The sequence below is a fragment of the Drosophila serrata genome, unplaced genomic scaffold (genome assembly GCF_035046125.1).
Source record: "Drosophila serrata isolate PLE 108 unplaced genomic scaffold, ASM3504612v1 contig_382, whole genome shotgun sequence".
Classification (NCBI taxonomy): Eukaryota; Metazoa; Arthropoda; class Insecta; order Diptera; family Drosophilidae; genus Drosophila; species Drosophila serrata.
Window position 1 is genome coordinate 8,906,998 of NW_028257280.1, and position 26,205 is coordinate 8,933,202.

At 42.6% G+C, this 26,205-nt stretch overlaps 1 protein-coding gene across 1 annotated transcript in view; it reads left to right on the top strand.

The window, feature by feature from the left end:
* The first annotated feature begins 333 nt into the window (after positions 1–333).
* Positions 334–26,205, top strand: part of LOC110184965 (uncharacterized) — a 68,330-nt gene continuing 42,458 nt past the window's right edge. The window contains exons 1-2 of the mRNA XM_086840987.1: positions 334–2,074; positions 21,347–21,415. The gene's annotated coding sequence lies outside the window, so the exon portion shown is untranslated. The remainder of the gene's footprint in view (positions 2,075–21,346; positions 21,416–26,205) is intronic.

The following is a 26,205-nucleotide window of genomic DNA, read 5'->3' on the forward strand; positions in this document are numbered from 1 at the left end:
GTCAAAAGCTGATCGGCAACTGATATTGCAGCCAACTGGAAATGAACCGCTACGACAGGCGCTCTCCGCTGGAAAGCCAGCCAGAAGAGCAACCCGGAGCTTGGCTAAGAGAGTCGAACTGGTGGCTAACACGAACGAGCAACGAACGACGCTGGCAGCGAGCAGCGCGCAACAGGTTTTAGCGGCTTTTTTCAGCCGTTCCGTTGCTCGCTCCAGGTTTCGTGCCTGAGCCGAGTGCTTAGCCCGTTTGTTGTTGTTGTTGTTGTATTGGCAGTACTACCTGTTGTTGTTGCTGGGGTACTGGACTGTATTACTCGGTCAGTCGGTCTTTGGGAGGTTGTTGCTATTTCGCTGCCAGTTTTTTGCCGAGAGATTTCTGTTTTTTTATTCTTCATACTTTTTTTGCACTGCTGCTGCTGCCTCTCCTGCTGCTGCTGCTGCTGCACCGGCAACTGCAATGTGTTGCTGCTGCTGTTGCTGCTGCTGCGACTGCGTCGTTGTTGCTGCTGCTGCATTCGGCCTGCGAGCCGATTGCAATTTTTATCCTCTTGCAGTTTCTGTGCGACTTTCTGGCGGGACTGTTTAAGCTGGTTGCGACTGCGCAGAAAAGCAAAACTGGCGAAAAAGTTCGCGATTTCTGTGTGCTGTATTTTCCTTGTCGCTGGCGAATCGTGTGCGCGGTTTTTAACAGTCGCGTGTGCGCGGTTTTTAACAGTCGCGTGTGCGCGTTTTCAGGGCGTTTTGCGTGCGATTTTCGTCGCTCTCGGTTTTTTGTTCGTTTTGCCTGTGTTTTTTTGCGTCTGGCCAATGAACTGCGGGCGGCGGCGCTTCTATGCCGATACCGAGCTGATGCCGATGCCGATATCGATATCGAAATGGAAATTCATTATTTTCGTTGGCCAATGAAAAGGAAAATGAAAATTCCGCCTGCAGCTGGCACTCAAACTTAATCTGTTACTGTGCGGCTACCTACAAAAAAATACTGCTCGTAAAAGTCGGGCAACAGTAAAAAGTCATTCAGTGCGACTATAAAATCAAATCAAAACACACAGTTGTATGTGGGGTTGGTAGCTGTAGCCCTCTGCCTAGCCAAGACTGTCCACTCCAGGCCAGGCCAGGCCAAGCATACATATAATAAGTAATATTAACAAAAGACCAAACTCGTTTCGATCGACGACAAAACATACGAATATAAATAAAAAAGGCAAATTAAATTAAATTCATTTTTAATTACTCGCTGGCCAAAAGATCACATAAAGAGCGTGCAATAAAATATTTGTATCAGTAAATTAATTATATTGTATATAGAAAAACATGTTGCAATAAAGCCGTCTTAACGACACACACAAATTAAATACACAGAGGCTCTGACTTTAGTTCGCGATCGCGTCGGTTTTAAGCAACAAATAAAAGAAGAAAAAAACAAAAGACTTAGGCAACAAACTCGCTGCCATTTTGTGGTGTCATTTGCTTGCAGCAGATAACGGCGCTTCGGGCGCCTCCGAATTGCCGAGTGATAGCAGCCGTAACAAACTAATTGACAACTCAAATCCTGCCAAACCACGTAAACGCAAACGCAAACGAAAAAAAAAAAAAAAACAAAATATATATATATATGCAACAATTGTTAAACAACGTTTCGCCTGCCACTCGGACTGTCGGATTGTCGGATCGCCTGCCCCACTGGGGGGACCAGCTTCCACTGCAACTTCAATCAAATCGCTGCCCCAAACGACAATTGCCAAGTGTGTGCCGCTTAATGTCTTCAAATGCATTTCACCAGCACGGGCATAACAACGAAAAAAAGAAGCTGAAATAAATTTACATAAATATTTCACTTGCCAGTTTTTTGCTGCTGCCAACCACATCCGCGTTTCATAGATTGAGCTAAGAGCCTGGCCAATATAGTATCAGTATCTGTGTTAACTCTGTTACCAGTGCTCGTGCGCGTGCGCGTGTGTGTGTTTTTGTGCCTTACTAAAGAGATTCTGCAGAGATTCCGATTCCGATTCCGACTCCGAGCAGCCGTCAAACCGTCAAAAGCATTTTGGGTTTGCGTTTTGCCCTGCCGCAGGTGAGTTGATGTGGAAGTGGTAGAGGAAGCTCTGGTAGCTTTGTAGCTAAAGTTGAACCGGAGTCAGACCGTTTGCCTCGGTTTTACGCGCTTGTAATTGCATTTTATGTGCAACTGCCGCCCATTGAGCGCCTGGCTCCTGGCGCTGTTGTGGCCAAAGAGATTTATCAATTAGCAGAGGCAGCGATTTCAAATACAATTATCTGACAAGTCAGTTTGCCGCATTTGTTGCTTTGTTGCTTTGGCCATAAAACCGTTAGTTAAGGCCTTTTTTTTAACTACAATTAATTGCTATGGTTTAAAGTGAGAAACGCACACACACTGCCGGAGTGAAAATACCAGCATGGCTCTAAAGATAATTTATCTCTCTGGATCTCTGGCTTATGCTAAATCAAACCGAACAACAGCAGCAGCAATAGCAATAATCAGTGCGAGCCATAATTACAAGTTCAGTTGAGCAATTTAAATAAAAACACTTCAACACTTTAACAATTGACGCGTCCACACTGTCAGTGCAATTGTTGTTGAGGGGCTTGTGATGCAATTTATTGGAAAAGCGTTTTTTATTCCTCCTGTTCAATTAAGAGGAAATACAGCTGTAAGCACAGAGAGTTTTTCTGTTTTTGATTCATTTTATATGGATAATTACAATGGCAGTTCAGGGGAACTGGGGAAGTTGGTTAGTGCTGATGCTTTTGGCAAATAATGGGCCATTTAATGATTTATTAAATAGTTAAGTGATGCTTAATATTTACAACTATTTTAATGCAGCCATAAAAATGGCTATTATTTTATTTACTTTAAACTTCAGTTAAACGATTTTTGTTCCTATCATAAATATACTTTTACTGTGTAGAGTATTAACTTGAATGTTTTTCAAACAAAATCGAACAGTACTCAATTCAAAAGGCCTAATCAACTTTAAGGAAATTGCCACTTGAGAACAGAAAAAAAAGAGAGAGACGGCGATAATGTTTATAAATAAATATGCAAGGAATTATTTAATTCTCGATTCTCACAATTGCGAATCGCAAGTCACGAGATCCCCAGCCAGCAGGGCGTGTGCTTCTCCTGGGAACGGGGAGGAGGGTAACGCGGCGAATTAAATAAAATTTATGGCCTGCAATGATGACGACGACGACAACAGCTGCGGCAGACACAACAACATCAACAACAAAAAAAAGAGCAACGATAACAACAATTGTATAATTGCCGAGCTCTGACAAAGAAATCGCCAAGTGGCTGAGACAAAACGCGACAAATGAGTGCAAGAAATGCCGAGTTGCAGCGATTCTTGGTAGTCTGCGAGTTGTTAATTGTGGACTCGGATGAGTCAACAAGAAATTTTCTTAATAGCTGTTGTTACCGTTGCAGCTTTTTCCTCCTTTTTTTAATTAATACTTTTTTTTCCCCCCACCGCCACGGCTACTGTAATTTATGAACTTTTTTTTTGCGGGGCCGACTGCTGCAATTAATGTGACTGATTCAAAGCGCTGGTAGCGCGTTGCATTTGATTTGCTTGGCCAGTAATTGTGCTCATTATGCCGGGCCATTGTTGTTGTAGTTGCTATTGAGGTTTTTACCCGATGTACGCGTCATTACACATGTTGTCTAGACGGAATGTCTGTCTAACTGTCTGACTGTCTGTCTGTCTAGCTGCCTGCCGTTTAGTCAGTGAAGCTGTCAATCTAGTTGGCTGCCGTTTAGCCACCGGCCAACACTTGATGCCCTTTGTTCGAAGCCAATTGATTTGCAATCGATGACGCACTTGGCTGACATTTGATTGCCGCAATGTGATGTCATCACTTTGGCAAATGTCACGCATCCCGGTGAGAGCGAAACAAAAGACTTGAGCTAGAACGATTGCCAGCCGTTTGTGGGGATGAAGTTCGTTGCCTAAGTCTTTTGTTTCGCCACTCCCCCACAAATTTTTGGCGCACACTGCCATCGATTACCGCAACCCAAAAAAAAAGCAACCGTAATGAGGCATGCGCAAATATTTCGCCTATTACTCAACCTCCCCCTGTAAAGCAGCCAAGCAAACAGCCGCAAAAGCAGCAGCACCACCAACAATGGTCGAAAATCGATGACTATAAGGCGCCAACTTATGCATGCATACATTTTGAAGTTTTCTTCATACACACAGTCTTAGTCTTAGTCTTGGTCTTCTCGATGCCACAAATGTGAAGAGTTTTCACTAATTTCAAGCCGCCGCCGAAACAAAACACGCGAATCGAACAGCACTGGCCCCGGCACTGGCAACGGCAGCAACAACATCAACAATGATAGACAGTGCTGCATAAATAAAAGTAAATTTAATGACAAGCAAAATATTTCTTGTCATGCCTATCAGATTACAAGATTTCTATATGAACCCGCTGACGATTTACCACAGGCGCAAGAGCACTGTGTATATACAAATTATATACGTGTTTGTTTGTGTCGTTAGAGCATGATTACGGACTCTCCAGGAGAGGCTCCATCTCCATCTCCATTTCCATTTCCATCTGCATCTCCAGCTAGAGTCCGTACAGTTACATGTGGCCCAGTACATGACAAAGCCGTTAGTGTCATTTGAATGCGAATGTTGCAAATGTTACGAGTGCCTTGCAACGCCAGGTGAAGATGCTGTCAGGTGCTGGAAGGTGTCCCCACTTCCATAAATCGCCTCAGCAAACGGGCTTTGATAGAGCCGCTCAGGCTCACCTGTCTGGCCAACTCAGTCGAGATGCCTAAGACTAAAGGCTAAGCCAGAGAGAGGATAAACCCTTCCAAACGGGTCGTCGCGTTCACAAGATCAACTTGAACGGTAGGAAATATATAGATGAATCTAAGCTCCCGCCGCACATTCCCATGTAGTTTAATTGTCGAGACCTCCGCGGGGTGGGAAAAACTGTTTTGGCCATTACAAGCCCAATTGCCAAGCGAAAATCAATTTCACACATTACAACAGGGAAAAAAAATTGGAATCGAAATGGAATAAAGGCCACAACGAAGCTTCAGAGCCTCTCAGGCCGACAAGCAACCGGACACAAAGACGCATGAAATTGCTAATTGTGCGAATGAAGGGCCCAAGCCCAGACCCAGACCCAGACAGAGCCGCAGCCCATCAGGGGCATGCCTCAATCTAGAGATATTAGGGGGAAATATAGTTAGACATAACATATAGGCAGAAAAGCGCCGTGGGCCACCACAATTAAAATCGTAGCGAATTCCCAAGCAACAAAGGAAATTTAATTACGCCGCATGAGGCAGGGGCAGCCCTTTGAAATCGGTTTTTGGTCTGTAATCAACTGAGAAATTTCCAACGACGAGCCTAATGATTTTTTTTTTAATCGAGCAGAAAACTGGGCGTGATCGTTTTATTTAGGGTTTTGGGGAAAAATCAAACTCGATTTGAATTTTGATGCATATTAATCGCTAATGATGTCTGCTCGAACGAAAATGAGGTCATAAAAAGTAGACAGCCCCCAAAACAATGTTTGCCAAATTGTTTGTCACTCGGTGAGAACAATGGGGGAAAACTGACAGCACTAATTAATTGCAATTAAAAATGCGTCTTCTCCTAATTGGAAGCTGCGAACTCGTCCGCCGGCATCCCAAAATCGACTATTTTTCTCTTTCATGTCGATGTCTCTGTGGCTGAGACTTTATCAGCGCAAAGCCATCGAGCAGGCGAGCGGCACATTCTATGTTTATTTAAATGGATAATTTGCTTAATTAATTTTCAAACTGAAACGCTTCGCATTCATCATTTTAATTAGCCACATGTTGGGGCTGCTGGAGCCTAACTCTTAATTTATAAATAATTTATAAATATTGATTTGACAAAAGATCTGCGGCAATAAAGATCTTTGAGCTATTAATTAAGAAAACGCAATATCGGATGTCCAATGCTCGGAGCCTCGTGTGAGGAAGCGCAAGTCACATTAATCTTGGCAACAGCTTTTGGCAAAAAAAAGCAGGCGACAACTATTAATTTCACTTTAATGGGATTGCAACTAAGATCGCAAAAGAAATAGGTAATGCGAGCACACCAATTATTGCCTTACTTTCGGTTTGCTGAGTTTTACAAGCAACCCCAGACAAAGGCCGCCCGCCCGATCGGATCGAAATTAGTTTTCCTTTTGTTTCTGCTAGTCTATTCCGTTTGATTTATTTTCCCCCTGCATCCATATCTGCGATTTGCATATTTCTCGTAGGTGGTTCAATGAACTTGCGGTGGGGGCGTCGTGGGATGAGGCGGCTGCGGTGGAGCTGGTGGAGTCGGTGGTGCTGAGACGGCGACACTTCCAGCGCTTTCGGCTTGATTCGGCTCGCCTACGCGTTAATTTGAGAAATTTGCAAACATTTGCATGAAATCAGAAACGAAACGAAACGAAACCAAAACAAAGCCACAAAACACAAACAGGGGCCAAATGGCCAATCAACCCAAGTATACCCTATGAAATAGACAAATATAAGTGGAACTTAGGCAGCTGATCAAATTTCAATTCGTTTTAGGAAAAATACAGTTAATGGTTGACTCAAATTCGACACTAAATTATTTTATATTTCACCCATCTTACTAGGAAAGACTTAATTTTAAGACTTATTCTTTTTGTGTACATACTTCGTAAGATAGAAATGTTATACACTAGTTGTTTCATTAAAATATTTGCTATATGCTGTTGGAGCTCTGAAACTATTTTTAATTTCTTAGAAATTTTGATCATTTTAGTTTTGAATTACTTATTAATACTTAGGTAGAATAGATGCAAAAAAAATGGGTATCAAATCTATTTAATTCCTTGCCAGACTCCTTTAAGAATTCTAATCAATTGTGCTAACTAAAATGGAAATCGTCCAAAATATGGAATAAACCTCCTTTTCCCTATCGTTATATCCACGGTATCGAGTGGATTGCCCAATCGAGAAGCTGCTGGATTGTGGCATTAAATAAATAACGCATTTGCCAAGCCATTGATAATGTCAATTTGGGCACTCTGCAGGCAGACAACAATTGCAAACATTTTGCCAGCCCGGCAATTTCTATTAAAGCATTTTCCACTCGACTAACGGGTTGGGACAGTCTCGGGACTTCCTTGGCTATGGCTTGGCTTTTGTTGGCTTTAAGGTTTTAATTGCAATTGAGTTTCGACATGAACTGCGTGCATTTGCGCAATGATTTTCCCGATAGTCAGCAGCAGCAACAGCAGCAACATCCATGGGAAGCAGCAGCAGCAGCAGCAGCACCCGGACTTGCTGCTGGGAGAGTTTCTTAGCAGCTAATTGATAATTTCATTAATTTATGCACTTGATGGCAACAAACTTTAGCCACTGATTGAGATATTGGCAAGCGGGAAACGCTCTGACAGCAATTTGCCTCCGTTTAGCATTGCTCGCTAATGACCACTTGACTTGGTCAGAACCCGAACCCATTATTAGCCAGAATCGGAGTAGTCAGAGTCAGAACTACTCACATCTGTGTACATTGGGTAACCTTCGGAGTAACCCCTTACATTTTTATTATTGCCTCAGTTCTTGCTACGCACCTTCAGCGTCGTTCATGTGTAATACTAGAATGCTAATTAAGCTGCCGGCATTTGTTCAGCATACGTTTATGGCACGCACTTTACATACGCAGGAGGCTGACTGGGCCTGCATTAATTAATAAACGTCGTGATGTCGCTTTTGAAGTGTCTGTCATTATGAGATCAATTAATAGGAACAAAATTCTAGATCAAGGTGAGAATTCAACAAAAATGTCGCACTGCCTAGCGCGTGCGTGTTGTTGTTGTTGTTGTTCGTTGTTCGTTTGCTAGTTGTTTGTTTTTTAGTGATCGACACGCAGTGCCATAGATATATGGGCTTCGGGCCCGGGATCTCCACCTGTGGCCGCGATTCCGCGGATCTCTAGCCACAGCAGACAGCACGACGTTGGAGTTAACGAGAATTATTACATCATGCTTGCGACAAGGCAAATTGAATGGCCCACACATCAATCATCCTTTGAAAATACACACAGCCGATGCCCGTTTAATGGGCATCTAAATTTTTGGTGCTTAAATGTATAAATTACAATTGACTTTCACCAATAATCCAGAGAGATCTCAAAAATTTTTAAGTACACCAATAATATTTTTGTGGCTTTTCCTTGTTATATTTCCATACAATCTACATTTTCATCGGCAGGTATTATTTTCAGTGCGCTGTAAATTTATTTTCAATTTAAAATAAACGCATTTTTTCACCGCCTTATATTGCTGCTGCTGCCGCTGTGTTGTGTGTTGTGTTGTGTTGTGTTGTGTGTTGTGGCTGTTATAATTAATGTTGCTGATACGCGAAATGCTGTTGGCCGGCCTGTTTGTTTGTTGTGGATATATTTTAGATATTGCTACAAAGTTGCTCGACTTTGGCTTGGATTTCGATTTCAATTTCAATTTCGATTTCGGCGTTGGCCGCACTTTGCTGACGGTTTTATGTTACACACAAATATTTTTGCGCTATTAAAAACGGAGCAGTCGCAACTCTCAATTTGCCTTGCAAATCGCTTTGCTCTGTGTGTGTGCATTTGAACTTGATTTTGATTTTGATTTTGACTCGACGGCAGTGGCGGCGGCATGACTAAAGTCACGGGGGGTCAGCGGGGGCGGCGGGGTCAAGTACAACCCGCTGACCAAATGCAGCTGCGCCCGTGCGTGAGAACCAGCTGGGAGCAACAAACACCGAGCCGAGCTGCCTGGGCCGCCTTATATATATCAAGATTTTGCATTAGAGGCCTCAGTGTGTGTGTGCTGTGTGTGTTGTTTTGTGTACTTGAAAATTGACGCCGCACGGCTAGCACGCATTTGTTGTTGGCTGGACGGTTAATAAATTTCGCGATACTTATCAATTAGCATACGAATTACATGCCTTGCAATCATAAATAATGCGTGAGTATTGCAGAAATCAACTAGCGAACGCGAAAAATACAAAATAAATAAATAAATACCCAGAAAAGCTAACCGCAATTGATGCATAAATATTGATTGCTTCGCTTAGGTTTTTTTCTTCTATCCATTTTTAGTTGTTTTTCTTTTTTGGGTGCATTTTAGATTTGTTGTAAGACATAAACATTTCTACACACTTTTGACTCCGGAGGTGCGTGTTTGATTTGCCTCCGATTGCGAATGACAAATAAACAACAAATCATGCGGCACGAAACCGACTCGAAAACGAATGACTTAGGCAACGAACTTGATGGCCCAAGACCAAGAAGTCTTTCTCCCCTCCGCCCACCCACTCGTTCAGCCCATTCCCTCCACCTTGTGTCTGGATTCTCATTGTTATGCTCGACACTTTTGCGCTATATTTACAAATTGGGCCAATAAAATGAACACCAAGACACCGATACATCGAGCAGCGAGCAGCGAGTTAAGACCAGAAATGTAAGGCCATAAAATCGAGCAGATAGCAAAAGGAGAAACAACAGTCCACTGCTGATGAATTTTTATGCATGTTTATATGACGGTCATATAAACTCGCGTCTAGAAGTCAATGATTGTTTAATGAAACACAAAACAAAAAAAACAAAAAAAAAACAATGTGCCTTGGCTTCAGGCTCTAGCAACAGCAGCTGGCGGGGGAGTCATTAAAGAGCCCAGCAAATAAATCAAAAAAACTAGCTCCGGTCCCCACTACCACTTGATTACGCCGATCTGATCAGGCCAAGCGGATTCCGCCCGCTTCGTTAGCACATCACCTGCTGGGCCAAGACATCTAGAGAGAAAGAGAGATGTCAGTAATGCGCTAATCTCCAAAAATACGCACAAATCTGGACAAAAAAACAATCACAGACAAAGCATAAACGACGAAGTTTACACACTCTGTAGGTGCAGAACATAACCATCAAAATCTATATAAAATAAATAAGTAGTTTCCTGTATCTAACTTAGATTTCCAATGATTTTAGCTTTCAGCTTCAGACAAATGTTTACAAACTTAATGAGGAGATTTTTCCCGCAAACTCTTTAAGATTAATATCCGGTGTCTTATTTTATACAAATTACTATAAACCAAACTCTAAGTGCGCTCCAATATTTGTGCAGTCATCTTTAGTTGGAATTTATGTAGAGCATAACGGGGGAAGAACTTCTTTTTTAGTGGGTTACAGACATCGACAGAGTAATACGGTGTTATTACTCAGCTGAAGTGTAATGAAAATGTTTTCCAGGGGATTAAGATACGCAGATAGATGGCTAAATGGACGGATGGAGATGCAGAGAGAGAGAGAGAGAGATCGCTAAGCTGACACGGCGCTGGGCACGCGCTAAAAACGTTTAGAAATCGAAAACGCTTGAAAACATTGATAAATCGATCGATCCGCTTGGGGTTCAATCAACGCGCCATCGCAGAGTGCTTATGGAATATTTGTGGGCTGGAGTCATACTCATATCTCATACTCATTCTCGTACTCGTACTCGAACTGGCTCGTATCTGCTGCTCCAGATCTGGATCTGTATCCGAGTCCGAATCTGGACCTGAATCTGGCAATCGATTGCCAGCGACACTCTGGCTCCAATGATTTATGCGTATTTAGATACTTTTTGTTGTCGTTGGCAGGCATTTAACGCATGCAGCCGTGTGGGTGTGCGATGTGTGTTTGGTGTGTGCGTGTTGTGTTGAGGCAATTACGCCCACATAGTGATTATCGATTTTCGATTTTCAATTTCGATGATATTGGCAGGGGATTTCGCGCGGAAATTCCCACATTTCAGAGCTTGACTTGAAAGAAATTCGCCAGGTTTTTTATTGATTTTGCTCAAACCTCCGCTGCTAATTAAAAGCCAATAAAAAACAAAAACAGGCAGCAGAGCCATTAGCCTCTCACAGCCACCTGCCCATCCGTTGACAAAGGCGAGACTAAGTGACGGCAACTGCTCCTAATTGGCCACATGCCACATGCTGCTCGCTAGCCAAGTGCCACTAATCGAGGAGCTGCCTCCGGTGCCTGTGGAGCTCTCTCGTTAATTTGCGAAATGGCCCAACATCATCTGCACTAACAGGGAATCTCTCTGTCTCTCTGTCTATCTCTCTCCGGGCAAGTTCTTCCCGAGATTGCCATTGAAGCCCCTGCATCAGCTTATCGCGCGATGCTGGTCTCGTGGCTTTTATGATTTTTGAAATTTAAGTCACGCTTTTGGCAATTAAGTGCCCCAACACCGAGCGGGTGCAACTCCGAATCTCTCGCGCCGAGACTGTGTGGCCTCCGTAGGCCGTGGACAGGTGCTGCTGCTCCTTGAAGCCGTCGGTGGAGAAGGAGAAGAAGGTGCCGGAGCAGGGCTGGATCTGTATTTTCTCACCACGATACGTTTTGGGCGACATGAGTCGCATTTGCAATTATTTTGCGGCTCATTAAAGTTTTAAACACGTCGCTCACGTAGTGACGCGTCTGTCAGACGGCTGCCATGTAGCCAGCAGTCCCAGCTCCAGCTCCAGCTTGGGGCACCCTCTGCCCGCTCCCACACCCAGTCCGGTCCCAGTCCCCCAGAGCCCGGCTCAGTTCTGCTCCTCCAGCCTGCGAAAATGTCATTAAAATCTCTGGGGAGTTTTACGGTTTTGGCTGCTTTTGCTTTGATTTCGGTGCGGACTTTTGCCTGGCTTTTGCTACTTTTTCTCAACGTTTTTTTCGCTTGCGAAATCAAATAAAAGATTTCTTTTTTATCGCTCGAGAGCCGTGTTTCTTGCTGTGTGCGGCTGCGCGGCGCTCATGTCTGGTTTTTATTTTATGATTATTATATTTTTTGAAAATTGCCGTCGCAGAAATGTTGCACTCACAAAAGACTTAGGCAACGAACCTGCGGCAAATTTTGGAGGGGCGGGTAAATAAATGATTTATTTTGGCTTGTGTTTGCCGGCGCTGTCAGTTGCAATTAGTTGCAGTTTAATTGAAACGCGGGCAATCGCCCAAAAATGTTCCCATATCCGACATGTCCATTAGCTCCTCTCCACCCAGCGCGGCCAGCGAGCGATCCAATATCTTTCGGCCCGATCGGCCAAGGCTGCGGTGTCAGGCTGCATTAATGTGTCGGCCTGGTTTTCTGGTTCAAGTACGTTCCGTTTCCTTCGCTGGCATCGGGCAAATTCCGTTTCATGGCCATTTGCATGGAAATCGCTTCGTCGTCGTCGTCGTCTTCCGTTGTCAATAACGATTTCCATCATCATCATCATCATCATCGTCATCATCATAGTGGCCGTCGTCAGCTGCATCATCCTGTCCTGTCCCCGGATTCGGTCTGAGCTCAGGATCGAGTGTCTGCCGCCGAAAGTGGAATGCGAATGCGAACCAGTTCTCTTGGCAGCTCCTCCTGATCCGATCACTCCCCGATGGAGCACCACAGTGGCGTGCAGTTTTCGCCAACTAATGAAATACATATATGCAAAAAATCAAACTAAAGACTTTGCCCCGTTATCAATCGCCGGCAGTCTTTCTTGGAGATTCCCCCTCGCCGAACCGAACACCAATACCTTTTGTTATTTGTGATCGACGAAACGGTTTTCGGGCCTTTGTCCCCAAACAGAAACTATGCATAATTTATGAGACACGGCCGGGGTTGCATCGCTTTATTATGCTAATGTCGCCGGTGGTAATTTGTTCATTCCGTTTCTGGCCAGCCGGGCTTAGTGTCATAATTAAGCGGCTAATTGATTTGTTGCAGGCGTTTGTCCAATGCTGCTATTATTATTTCATTTTTATGAATTGATTGGTGATTAGTGATTAGCCAAGGCCCGCAAAGGTGCCAACAGCTTCATCAATCAATTAGCCACGCCGAGATATATTTCTACGATTGCGTTACCAAAAAAATAAAACAAAAATCGGGCTAAAAAAGAAAAACCAAGTAAAACTAAAAACGCCCCGGCCAGACTAAACTGCGAATGCAATCGCAATCGCAATGAATTGGGCAATAGCTGGGACACCCAAAAGAAACAGCAACGGAAATGCCATAAACCATATAAAAGAGAGCAATGATTAGAGACTGCAAGCTGCGGCTAAGACTCACAGTCACAGTCAGAGTTTGAGTCCGACTCTGAGGCTTGACCACGTCGTCGTGTCTGGCCTGACTTGTCCACTTTATGGATGCACAGAAAGAAAAGAGGTCTGAAAACTGCGAGAATAAGATTGCAATTTAATAAGTGTAAAATTCGAAATAAAAGCAGTCCCCAATTCCCCAATCAAATGTCAGGAACATTATGTCATTAAGTAAATAATTTATTTCTTAAATTCAAGTTGCTCTGCTTCGTTCGGTGTACAAGTTGTGAGCCAGAGTGTGTGCCCCCGCGAGAGGTCGTCCACAGACAGAGATCCGGCTTGGGTTTTGGCCCAGACTCTGAGACTGGGCGATGCTTGTTACAAATATTTTAAAGCGCTTAATAATATGCAGTTTATTATTGTTATTGGCATCGTTGCGGCACATAAAACATGCAATTGGCATTATTAACGCCATCGGCTTGGGTCGTTTGACTTTTCGAGAGAGTCCAAGCTAAATCTTATTTTATTTTTATTTTTATTTTTATTTCGATTTTTTGTGTTGGGCGTGTGTGGGAATGTAGCAAGCGCGAGTGCAGCAAATGACGCTGATTGATTATATCCAATATTGTGTTGTGGTACTGCTAACCCAACCCAAGCTCTGTTCACACCTGGCCAGGGCATTAATAAACACCAAAAATTAACCAAACTCTAATTAACAGAAACACATTTGAATATTTGAATATCGATCAGTCTGGGCTGGCTGCATTCGGCACGCAAGCGACATTGATTGAATCAAAGGAAACGAGCTGCTGCTGGCTAATTAAAAGCAAAAGTGTTGCTAATAAATACCTTTATATAATGGCTTAATAAAGTGCGTGATTCGGTCGGGATCTGCTCTAGCGGAACGCGAGTTGAATAATAAAGCTCACGTCTCCCAGCTCTCCATTCGCGATTATGAATGCGAATGGGATCCGAGATCGAGCCCCAAGTACATTAGTCTAATGAGCGGGCCGAAAAGATTTGCGTGACTTGCCAAAAGTGATTTTTTTTCGCCTGCAGTTGGCTAATTTTTTGCAACTCCCAATGCATGTGGGCGTTATGTGGTCTAAAGTAGTCGGCATTTGCCCAAAACGAAATCAGGCCCAACTACATACTATATGTGAGTTTTAAATTATTTCAGCACGTCGAATTTGTATCTAATGTGCACTTTGTATACCAGAAAATTTGTTATTTACCATCATTTACATTTTCTTTTGAAGTAACCAACCAATAATAAAAACAGAAAGCCCAATTTTATTTACCCTAGCAGTTTGCTACTAAAATATAGATCAGAAATTGAATAAAATTAAAATTTTCACATTCATTTAACCAATATTTATACATATTCTTCTATGATCGTATATTTGAGAATTCAAAGTTTAAAAACACATAACTAAGCCAAAAATGCATTAAATTTAATTCGGAAAGCTGTCCTATGCTAATTTTTATAAGATTTATATATCTGCATACTCAATTAAATATCTTTAAAAATTAAAATTTTTTCGGATTTTTTTTACAATTTTAACAACATAAAAATGTTGAAAAATTTTGAAAAAATTAAATTTGTGTCGGACATAGCTAGATCGATTCCTCTATTGATGCTGATCAAGAATATATATAATTAATATGTTCGGAAATGATTCCTTCACATTGTTACAAGCTTTTGACTAAAATTAAAGTCTTCTTTTTAAGGTCAATATTTATCAATATTTTTAAATGAACATTTTGTCTAAAAGCCAAAGCACAATGTTGAAAAATTTTGAAAAAATTAAATTTGTGTCGGACACAGCCAGATCGACTCGACTGTTAATGCTGATCAAGAAAATATATGATTCATGGGGTCGGAAATTATTCCTTCAGGTCCTAACAAGCTTCTGACTGAAATTATAATACCCTGTGCAAGAGTATACAAATATGTGAATTGAGTAATTAACAAAAGTATGCATCCACTTTACGTGTCTTACCATCCATGTAATTTTTGGTAATTAAACTTTTTAGCACAATCAAAACATCCAATGAATTGGAATTGGAATCACAGCTTTGGCTAACCGAAGCCAAATTTCAGTTTCAACACACAGTTTTCGGCTCTTTTCTGGGGTGGGTTGGCCTCCTTGCGATTGCATCTCGTGGTGTGAGAGATGCAATATTTCTGCACTGCCAGTGCTGATGACTGATTTCGATTTCCGTATTGCCAAATTGCTGGCTTTCAACTAAGCCGCCATCGTCATCGCCATCGCCATCGCCAGTGCCGCCGACGCGTCGCTAACTGCGTGCAAATGCGGCGGCAACGCGGCGTATGCGCATTTTTAATTGCCCCAACATGTTGCAGCGAAGATTGGCAGCCTTTTTTTTATACTCCAATGTTGTTGCAGTTTCTGTTTGCTTTTTTTTTGAGGCAATCTACCTCTCTGTCAAATCGCTTGCGGCGCGGCAAATTAAAATTGACATTTGAACAGCTCTCCGGCTCGAGCTGCGCCGTTTGGCGCGTTAATTTTAAATGGCTCACCATTTTTGGGCTGCCAGGCGTTTGCTTTATGAATTATCAATATGGAGCCGCCGCCCCGCAGATGACACAAAATGTGAACTGAACTGCTGTTGGTCAGCCTTTTTGGCCATTTATAGACTTTGGCGGCGACTTTTCGCAACGCAGGAAATAGTTTCCACCGCCGCTCCATATAAGGTCTAAGTATTTGCCAAATCACACGCCACACAGTCCCCCAAAGACAATGCCAGTCGTCGTCGTCGTCGTCCAGTTTGGAAGAGAGTTGAGAGCTGGGCTCGGGGTACCTTAGGGGTTACGCGGCGGGGAAATGGAAGCCAAAGCTAGACTCTGGTCACGATTTTAACATTTTTGAGCATGCACAGTGCGCACCCCAAAATTTTGCAGCGTTTGCCCATTAATTTTCATTGAAAACGTTTTCATATTTTTGCCACAGTTTTCGCGTCGTTGCCCAGCCGCCGTGGCACAATATTTTCATTGTAGTGTTTTGGCATATATTTATGTGCCGTAAAAAATGCGATCAAGATTGTGGCCGCGGCCAGGAGACCCATGGTCCAACCCATGGCTCCCTCGGCACGGTTTTCTCAGTTTCTTGGTCTATCGGTCTATGGGTCTATTGGTCTCTCTCGGTCCACTGGATTTTCGATGAAGTACGAGTGCCACTGCCCACATGTAGGCAGTATAGTAAAGCGGCTCGGGGCTAGGGTTCAACTTTGCACTTCAATTTTTGGGGGCGCTGGTGCAAATTAATGGATTCATTCATTTTTCGGCTGCGAAGTTCAATGTTTACGTTAACAACTTGGCACCTTTTGAGCTGGCTATGTAGGGGAGGGGTGCCTCGGGTAGGGGGTGTTCCTCTTTTAATTGAATCTCTTGTTTAATTTATCAATTAGAGTGTGGCCTTTGTTAATTAATGCCGGGCTTAAATGGTGCCCAAATTAGCGGCCAACTAACGTGGCCATTACTGTTCATTGGGGCAGTCAGTCAGGAAACAAAAGAAAACCACAAATTGACCGGGCTGTTATTGTCTGTCTTTTGGCTCTATTCTCCCATTTTCGGGGTGTGGACCAGGGCGAGTCCCTGGCTTTGGCTAAAAAACAAATGCTAATTATATGGCTTCCGAGTACGTTTCTCTCTCCGTAGAGTCTCCGGACGAGGCTCTTATTGATTCTCTTGGCTGCTCGGCAAGGTTATGAGTCCGATTCCGCGTGAGTCCAAGTCCAAGTCCGAGTCCGAGTCCGTGTCTCTTTTTCTGTGTTCCTCCAGCGGCAGCCACGCCCCTTTAATTGCCACCTAGCATTTAAGTTAACTAACTGTTCATAAATAGTTATGGCATACACGGTCAGCTGGGGGGCCTGAGGAGCCCGGAGTCTGCGAGAGACTCAGAAACACAGCTCGGTTGGGCTGCGCCCACAAAACCCAGCCAATCTGCAGTCATTGCAGGCCAGCTCAGTAGACTTTTTTCCTATTTTGTTTTTCTTTTTTGCAGCATTTTGCCATTGTTAGCGCAACAAATTTATTTTCCCACTCTTGGCTGGAGCTTTTTGTTTTTACTGACGCTGCGGCGGCCTGTGGCTGCCATTGCCTAAACAAAAATTAGTTAATTTAGCGCATTTTGCTGGATTTTAGCACTGCTGTTGCCAATTTGATTTGCAGGCCAATTGCTGATTGCTTTATTAACCGTTAATTCGTTGTGCGAGCCATGTCCTTGGTATAACAAAAATATGGCTTCCGCACTGTATGAGCCAAAACAGCATTAATGGCTCAGTACAAAAATTGTAGAGTAAATATTGGGTTTGGCACAAAATTAATTACAATATATAACCAATTAAAAAATGTACTTAAAAAGACGCTATATATTTCAAGCTAATTTGTTTCCATAGCTATCAGCTATTGATTTACAGATGTAGGTATATTAAATGAATACAAACATAGATAATATTCTTGTCTAGTATTACTTTATTTTTTAATAGTTTTATACCTTTGCATGGTATTATAGTTGTATATACATATATACTGGCTTATTAACCCAAGGAAAACCAGCACAGAACAATTTTCGGAATTTAAATTAATGAATTCTTTTCTTAGTTATGATAGAATGGAAATTCGAAAAAATATGCTCTTCCTGTAAAAGGTTCAAGTTCAACCCTTTCTAGACCTATTTCACTCCCATTTCCTCATAGTGATGACCCTTTTCGGTTCCTATTGTCAACTGGATTTTCTCTCTAATTGAATTATGCGTCTGGGGCCTTGGAATTGATCCAGCCCAAGGGTTCCCACCTCCATAAATTTCCCATATGCAAAGCGGAGCATATAGATCCCCCTTGCTCTGGAGACTGGAGGCTAGAGATCTCTGGCTCCCAGGCATAAATCACACACAGCTCACAGGAGAGACCCCACACACAATTTCCATTCATGCGTGGATTGTTCAACATTTTGGAGGTGTCGTTTATGCAAATATTGTGAGCCACAAAAACGGAACACGCCCAACATGTCGCAGTGGATGTCAGAGGGCGTTATATAGCGGGGCCTAATTGCCAGAGTTCGACCGGAATAGGTATTATTATTTGTGGAGCTATTATGGGCCAGCAACCGAACCGGGCTAAATGCAGTTCCCAGAATGACTGCAAGCCATTTATTCGTTTATTCGAGATTGTGTTTGAGTGGCGCATTTGCATAAATTAAGCCACTTGAAGTCGATGCCGATGTGGATATCGATGCTATGTGTCAATCAGCGGCGCATGCAAATCAATCAGCCGATGGACAAGTTATTCGTCATACACCTGACAGTTGCCCACAATTTATGAGCCAGCAGCAGCAGGCCACTTAACAAGATAAAAAACACAATAAGCCATGAGCAATAACCCATAACAATGGCCATATAAAATCGAAAAAAAATACAACAAAAAAACACAACTAAAAAGTGCTTGAGCCTGGTTAGCAGTGCTTTCGATGCATCGTAAAGAAATGCGTTAATCACATTTATTTATATCTATTTATGGCCTCTGATCACTGATCACGGACCACCGATCACCGATCACCGAGTGCTTGCCTGGGCCCTCCGAAGAGAGCCGCACAAAAAAGTGAATGGTTTTTATGCTGCGCCATACATCAGTGGTACCATCATGCCATCCCATACAATTATGACTTTACACTTTGTGCCACCTTTTTGGGGGGTTTACGATCGGGCGGTCAGCGTTTTTATGGCCCATCGTTTAGCCCCAGCTAATGGCTGTTAGCTATGAAAAAGTGTTGACACTTTACCTGCGCTTAAGCCAAAATATCAATAAATGCTCGTAAAACCATAAGCCCCCAAGAAGTTGCCAAAAAGCCATCTAGGGCTGGGCATTTCCGCTTTTTTTCTCTCTCCCTCAAAGGAATCTTTGAGCTTTAATGCTGTGCGAAGAGGGTCCACAAAAGGGACTTAGCCATTGTCATGGACTTAGGCATTAGCTGAGACTTGTTCTCGGCTTGTTGGCCAGAGATCTGCATACGTTAACCATGGGTTAATATTGAGTGGGCTTTTAGTGGAGAAATCGTGAATGAAATCGGACGAACAGAAGTCATGAATGAACAACTGGGTATAGGTTTCGTTAGCCTTTGTTATCACTTTTACTATCTGGGACTCTAACAAACATTCATTCATTCACTAAACCCAAACGATTTCTCTTTATTTTTGGTTTTCAATAAAGGAGAGTACTTTTAGCTTGGCCACAAATTTCTTTTTACATTTTTATGAGGCTGAGTTTGGAGTTCTGAAATGTTATAGCCCATAAATAAACCTAGTACTAACTTGCCACACTTTACCACACACACATATATGTATGTTACCAACTATCCTAGAGCACCTTGCCAACTCAAAAGCGCACTTTTCAAAGACAGGGACCCCACCCATTGGGAAACCCATAAGGAAAATGGCAAGGTAGATAGAAAAAAAAAACTCAACCATTTTGGCAATTTGGAGCAGAGCAAGATGCAAGAAATGTTGAAATACTTAACAAAATCCACAAGTAACGACAACAATAAAAAATAAACGAACGTTTTTATAGCTTTTCAATTGATTTTAAAGTTTTTGGCGTGCAGAGCAATAAATAAAACTGCGTACGGCGCATTATACAATAATAAATCTCCGCAACCAAGTCTTATATTGCCTGTGTGTGTGTGGATAAGTGCACTGGTGTGCAAGTGTGTGTATTCACAGGAATTCACAGGTATTCACAAAAAAGTGGGCGTGCTGCGTGTTTCGTTGTTGGCAGAGCACTTTGCGCATTAAAATGCCGCGCATGCGTGCCAAAGTGTTGCAACGTCAGCCATCGTTTCCCCTTCAGCAGGATGCTGGATTGGTTTACCTGCCGATTCGGATTCAGATCGAGATCATGTTGAGCAATATACCCAAAAACCCCCAGAGATCGAAGGCTTCTCCGGCCGCTCGACGATCGATTGTAATTAATGCTACACTTTTATTCATAATAAATTCACTTTAAATGCATGTTTTCTCGCACATTAAAAGCGCATAAATTAAAAATCAACACCCAAATGCGTCAACAGGCGTCTCGCAAGCTGCGTGTGGCAGAGTTGCAGGGGGTTCCCAGTGGCCTTAGGGGATCCAGGGGGGGCGCCAAGGGGGCCGTCGTGGCCGTGGCCATGGCTGCCTCATCACTCATACGCAATGAAGACATTTATATGGCAAAAGCCATTTACCGGCACCACCGTTGTCGCAGTCGAAGTCGCTTCTTTTTGGCGCCAGAAGAGGCAGTTGGCCAAGACAGTGCGGGGCACAAAAGGGGGTTTTGAATTATGTACTTTTGAATATACATACATATATTATAAGATAGAAGTTAGCTGCTAGATATTTTTTCCTGTGTGTTGCAATCAACTGATCCACTCTCCGTTTCCATGACACTCCCTGTTTGGCACGCCTCTGGCTGATAGGAGGGGTCTGCTCACGCACTTGCCAGCTAGCTAGCCAACAAGTCATCCAGTCAGTACGATGCTGGGAGCTTATCTGGGGGACTTGGCTTTTCTAGCTGCCGCAAAACACACACACAGCACACAGACAAAGACGGCAACACACGCAATGGGCGTTGCAGGCACCTGTTGCTGCAGCACCGATTGCTCTTGTCGCCGGATGAAATCAGAGCAAGGCAAGGCACACCACACATACACTCGCTTGAGGAGTGTATGTTTAGTTTGTGGCACTCTCAGATTGGAGTAGCAACTGCACATGGCGAAAATGTGAGGCAAAAATATATAAATTCTATAAAACTTAAATGTCATACTTCCTCTATTCTACTCCCATAAATTAACTTTGTTTTAGTATATATTATTTTGTAAAGTGTATGGCTGCCTCTGTGTCCGATGACAGCAACTTGTGCGTTGGCTTTGCCACGGAACATGTTAATTCGAGCGTTGCATAAAAAAAGGAGAGAAAACGGAGCCATGTACATGCCGCATGGACCGTTGTCTGGAAGCTGCTCCTTATTTTATGTAATTGCCAACTAAACACTTTCGGACGCAATTGCATCCCATTCCCCCATATAGCTGCACTTGGGATGTGGCTCGTCGTTTATGTCTAATTAAAATTGCACTGCGTGCCGGGCGTGCCGAGCGCTTAACTAAGGCAAAGTGGCGCTGCTTATATATTTTTTTTTGTTACTATCGAGGGGTGTACTTATATGTTAAGTGTGCTGATTTGTATTAATTATAGCGCTTAATGTTTGCTTTTGCTTGAAACTATTTACAGTGCTCTGGCTCGATCTGGCAGTGGCATTTCCTGCGCGCACATTCTTCCTGCTCCGCTTGGGGAGCCAAAGTAAGTCAATAAATCTATGCAAAACTTATTATAAATCATATGACAAACTGTGAGCGGGCATTTTAATTACCTGTTTTTGCCACATATTGTACATATGAGTGAGGTTGTTGCTACTACTGCCGCTATCTTAATAAGCCGCCTTAATTTGGCTTAATTTGCGGGCGGCCACAGGGTCGTATGAGTAACGTTTAATTGCATGCCAAAAGCGGTCACAAAGGCAAGAATTTCAGTTGGAATTGCTCATTACGAACGGGCCATTCCTTGGCAAATAGCTCTCTGGCAGCCACCGAAACAATAACAACAACGAGACATCGGTGGTAGCCGTAATAACAATAACAATAATAATAATTAAAAACCGATTTTTTTCGTTGTTGGTTTGACTGGGCCATAAAATAACAAGAAAACAAGAAACTGGGCTATAAACACACTGGCACACACTCACACTCATATGTAGGTGTAGGTGCTTAGTTTATGAATTTGCTTAGTCAAACTGCAATAAACGGAGTCCGAAACACACGAAAATATATAATACACACACAACAAATATATAATAATAATAATATAAACTGGGCGCAGCAATTTGCCCAGCGGCATGCCAACCAAGGCGAAACCGAAACAGAAAATTAAAAAACATATAGATCCACCGAAAAAGATTGCAACTAAATATTATTGCAATTAATAATTTGGCAATACAATTTAGCACCCAGCGCTGGAATTATAACAACAGTGATTAACAATTAGGCATTGCCACTTAGGCAGATGCCAAAAACAACACCAGCAAAAACAGCAAAGAAAAAAAATAAGCACTGAAAAATGTCTGTCCGAATTTTTATTCCGCCGCATTAGCAACTGCAACAGCAAGGCGGCAGGCAAGTGTTGCTGCCACTGGAGTTGGGCAACAATTAAGCAATTTTCATAATTACAAACAATGACCAATTTTTTGACACGCTTGCAAAGCGCGCAAAATTTTTTGATTTTAACCAGCGGCCAATGCAGCAGCAGCAGCAGCAGCAACAGCAGCAACCTGCAACAACACGCTGCAGCCACAGCGGCACTAAATGCTGATTTGTGTCTGGCAGCCGGTTGATGCATGTTTAATCAGTTTTCCGAGTCGAAACATAAGTGTAGAATAAAGCAGAACTGAACTTAAATTATTTTTCGCAAGAAATTCCTTCCCAGTCAAGCTTGAGGCCTTTGGATCTTAAGGATATTCTTTCATAGTGTGAACCGTATCAATTGAGTAAGAAACTAATTTAACACATGTTTTTTTGTAATATAAATTGTATAAATTATTTTAATATTTGTACTAACAAGTTGCTTATGCTCACATGCTAAGTGCTACATTACCTGGGGCACCTCTTAGCTGAAAGCAATCACGTGCCCCGCAAATGGTCAGTAGCACACAATTGACCAGCGGCTGCCACCGACGTGTCGTCCATTAAAGCCAACTCCACAGACTTGGCAGCCGATTTATATAATCAGCAGCGACACAAAACGTGGCAACATACTCCAAATAATTCGCCGCTCTGGGCAATCTAAAACAATTTGCGTTTTCTGTATCGCATAGAAGAATGCCAATTGTTGATCGCAACATTCTGCGATTGGATTGGGCAACTGGTCAGTGTTGGTTCCATGGGACTAGGAAGTCATCTGAGAGCAGCCCCACTGTCCCCACCCGCAATTAATGCATAATAATTGCAAACGAAAACCCGTGTAGAAACCAAAGAGCTTCAGGTTGCAACAAAGTGCGGCAAGTGTTGCAAATGCCGGCCATGTCTTTGGGCTCTAGGGTACTCGGTGGCCACACGATATTAAACAATAATTGTAACTGTAAAGTGAGCTTAACGTGAGTGCATCAAAGCATAATCTCTCTTGCAACAGAGACACCGATACAGAGACAGACCCGGCCACAGATATAAGTCGGTAGAGATATAGATATAGATACTGCGGCAGACGGATGGAAGCCACAGCGCAGACGGCGAAACAGACAGAGAAATATTCATTGAAGAAAAAAGCGCAGAGTGCCAGACAAGACAAGAGTCAAGAAACTCGGATAGTACGTAAAACATACCGCCTTATAATTAGAGCAGAAATTCTGACGTTTCTATTTCAATTTTCCAGCAAACGCCACGCAAAACTGCCACGCCAAGTGACGTTTTGATTGAGTGATTGGCAACAAGACGCGGCCAAAAAGGGGCCTAGCAGGGAGGGGGGCGGGCTTAAGGCCTGGTGGCCAACCAACCAGGCAGCAAGTGTTTGCCCACTGCGGTTGCGAATATCTGCATACCAGGACCGGCTGACTTGGCTGGCTGAATACCTGAATGAAAATCGTTGTGAAAGAAGGTTTCGCATTACCCTCGACAGCGATCCGCTGCAGGTTACTGTCGCACTCCAAATCCGGCACGTAATTTAAGCTCGGGAGAAATTTCTAATGCCCAACAGTGCCAACAATAGTCTCAGTAACTTAAAAAAGATAGTTAGTATATGCACTCCACGAAAATATATGTCCGAGTTCAAGAAAATTGCCTAACAATAATATTTGTCTTTAAAGAACTTATAAGGTATTCAATAAGCTATAGATACGGTTAAGATAGTTAAGCTTTATCAGCAAGGTTGTGGAATAACTTAAATGGTAATCTAACTATGTTCAATTTCACTCTTTTTTCTTAAGTGTACTTTGTAACAGCATTTATAATTATCACAAGACAATTTAACAAAAAAAACTCAGAGATAGCTAAACTAAAAAAGCGAACCACACCCACTTCTGTGACCATACGAGTTTCAAGTGGTAATTGCACCAATTTGAATACGTAATAAAATCGAATGAGAAGCAAATCGATTAGCGATCTAACGCGCCCATTGTGTGGTCGTATCGGATCTCTTGTTCCTCATGCGATCCGCAAGCTATGCGCTATCTGTATCTGTGGGCCATAGTTGCGGCTATATCTGTATCTGTGCATATGCATCTGTATCTGTATCTGTATCTGTGGCTGCTCTGGCTGCGGCTGCGGAGCACGAGCTAGACGCCGAGACGTTTGTCCGGTCGATCGACTTGCGGATACTGTCCGCTGCCACCGCTCAATGTGAAGGTCAGTAGGTGGCGGCCAGCAACTGCGAACAATCAATTAGACTGAATGCCTAAAACGGTAAAATCCATATCCATGTGTGCACTCTGTGCACCAGATAATGCTATACTATATAGGTAGCCAGGTAATGCTATGCACATGGCTGTCGATCGGGAATATGGGTGTGCTTCCAGTCATGCATCAAGATCAAGGTGAGTCTGTGCGCTGGAAATATTCTCAGATATCGCATTTCGCAAAAAAAAACTCTCAGGAAGTTGTTGCCAAGAATGCGTGTGCTTAGGAAGAGATCCTTGAAACAAGCAAAATAAACAAAAATAATACTTTGATTTTATTAATTTTATTTGTGCATGTAAATACCTTTTGAATTATTCGTCTAGGGAAAAACTACCTGTATTTCTTTAGCATCAAACCAAACATGAAAGAAAGCTTACTTAGAATATGTTATCGATCATAAGAATATTGATAAAGATCTTGATTGCAAATCGAAAGATATTCGACTTTAGGTAATCATTGGGTTTTCAGACTTCGTATACCTACCAAAAACACTAATATATATGTATTTTAAGTATATTAAATCAATATTTTTATATACATTAATTTTTTGGGTAAATTAAAGTTTTTCATACATCATAACTAAGCCAAAAATTGATTAATTTAAATACGGAAAGCTTGCCTATGCTGCGTTTTAAAAGGTTAACAAATCTGCATACTTGGTTTTAAAATTTAAAAAAATAAATTTTTTGACAAAATTTTTGCCAATTTTAATGAAGTAATCCCATACAAAATTTTGGAAAAATTTCAAAGAGTTTATTTTTGCACCGGAGTTGGCTAGATCGACTCGGCTTTTAAAGCTGATCAATAATATATAGGGTCGGAAACGACTTCTTCACTGCTTTGAAAGCGTATGACTAAAATAGTAAATAGTATCCTAAAATGGTATAAAAATATGTAATATAATAATATAATAATATATACCACAAACCTTTAAATTGTAACTGAGCGAGAGTTTCTTGGAAAACCATTGACTTTTTTCATTTGGCGGGTGAACAAGGTCAGCAATATAATTGCAAGTTGTAAAGCCTAATGTAAGTCTATCAATAATTTATTTCGGGGAAAAAATGAAGCCGTAAAACCCCAATTTTTCCCCTGAGGCGATCGATGGCCATTCGAAAGCATTTCGATTGCTGGATTAGTGTCGCCTTAGCTAATGGCTTGTGGCATCAGCCGGGTATTCCGGCCAGATGCTATTTGCTCATTGTGGTCGGTAATTGCTTTCTTTAAGGCCAGATCAAGTCCCGCCCACGCCACTGCTCCAATTTGATTTGGTGGAGAGTGGATAGTGGATAGTGGATAGTGGAGAGCCAGGCCAGAATGGCTGTTTTGACAGTCTGCAGTTATTGTTTGATGCGCTGTCCGAGTGATGAGTTCATTAAGTGTGCCATAATTGAGCCTTTAATGCTCGGGCCCGGCTCATGAATGGGCGTGCGTTTTGACAGTCGGATTGACTGACTGCCCGAATGGAGGATGGAATGACCGGAATGACAGACTGACAGAGTGACAGAGTGACAGGCCGTGGTTGTTGGCCCAGTGAAATTGATACAACGAAAGTAGGCAAGCGCTATTTAAGCCAACTGCCTTAATTTCGACCACTTCCTGCTTGGCGCAGCTTCTCTTTTTAAGTCATGAGCTTAAGTGTATTGTATT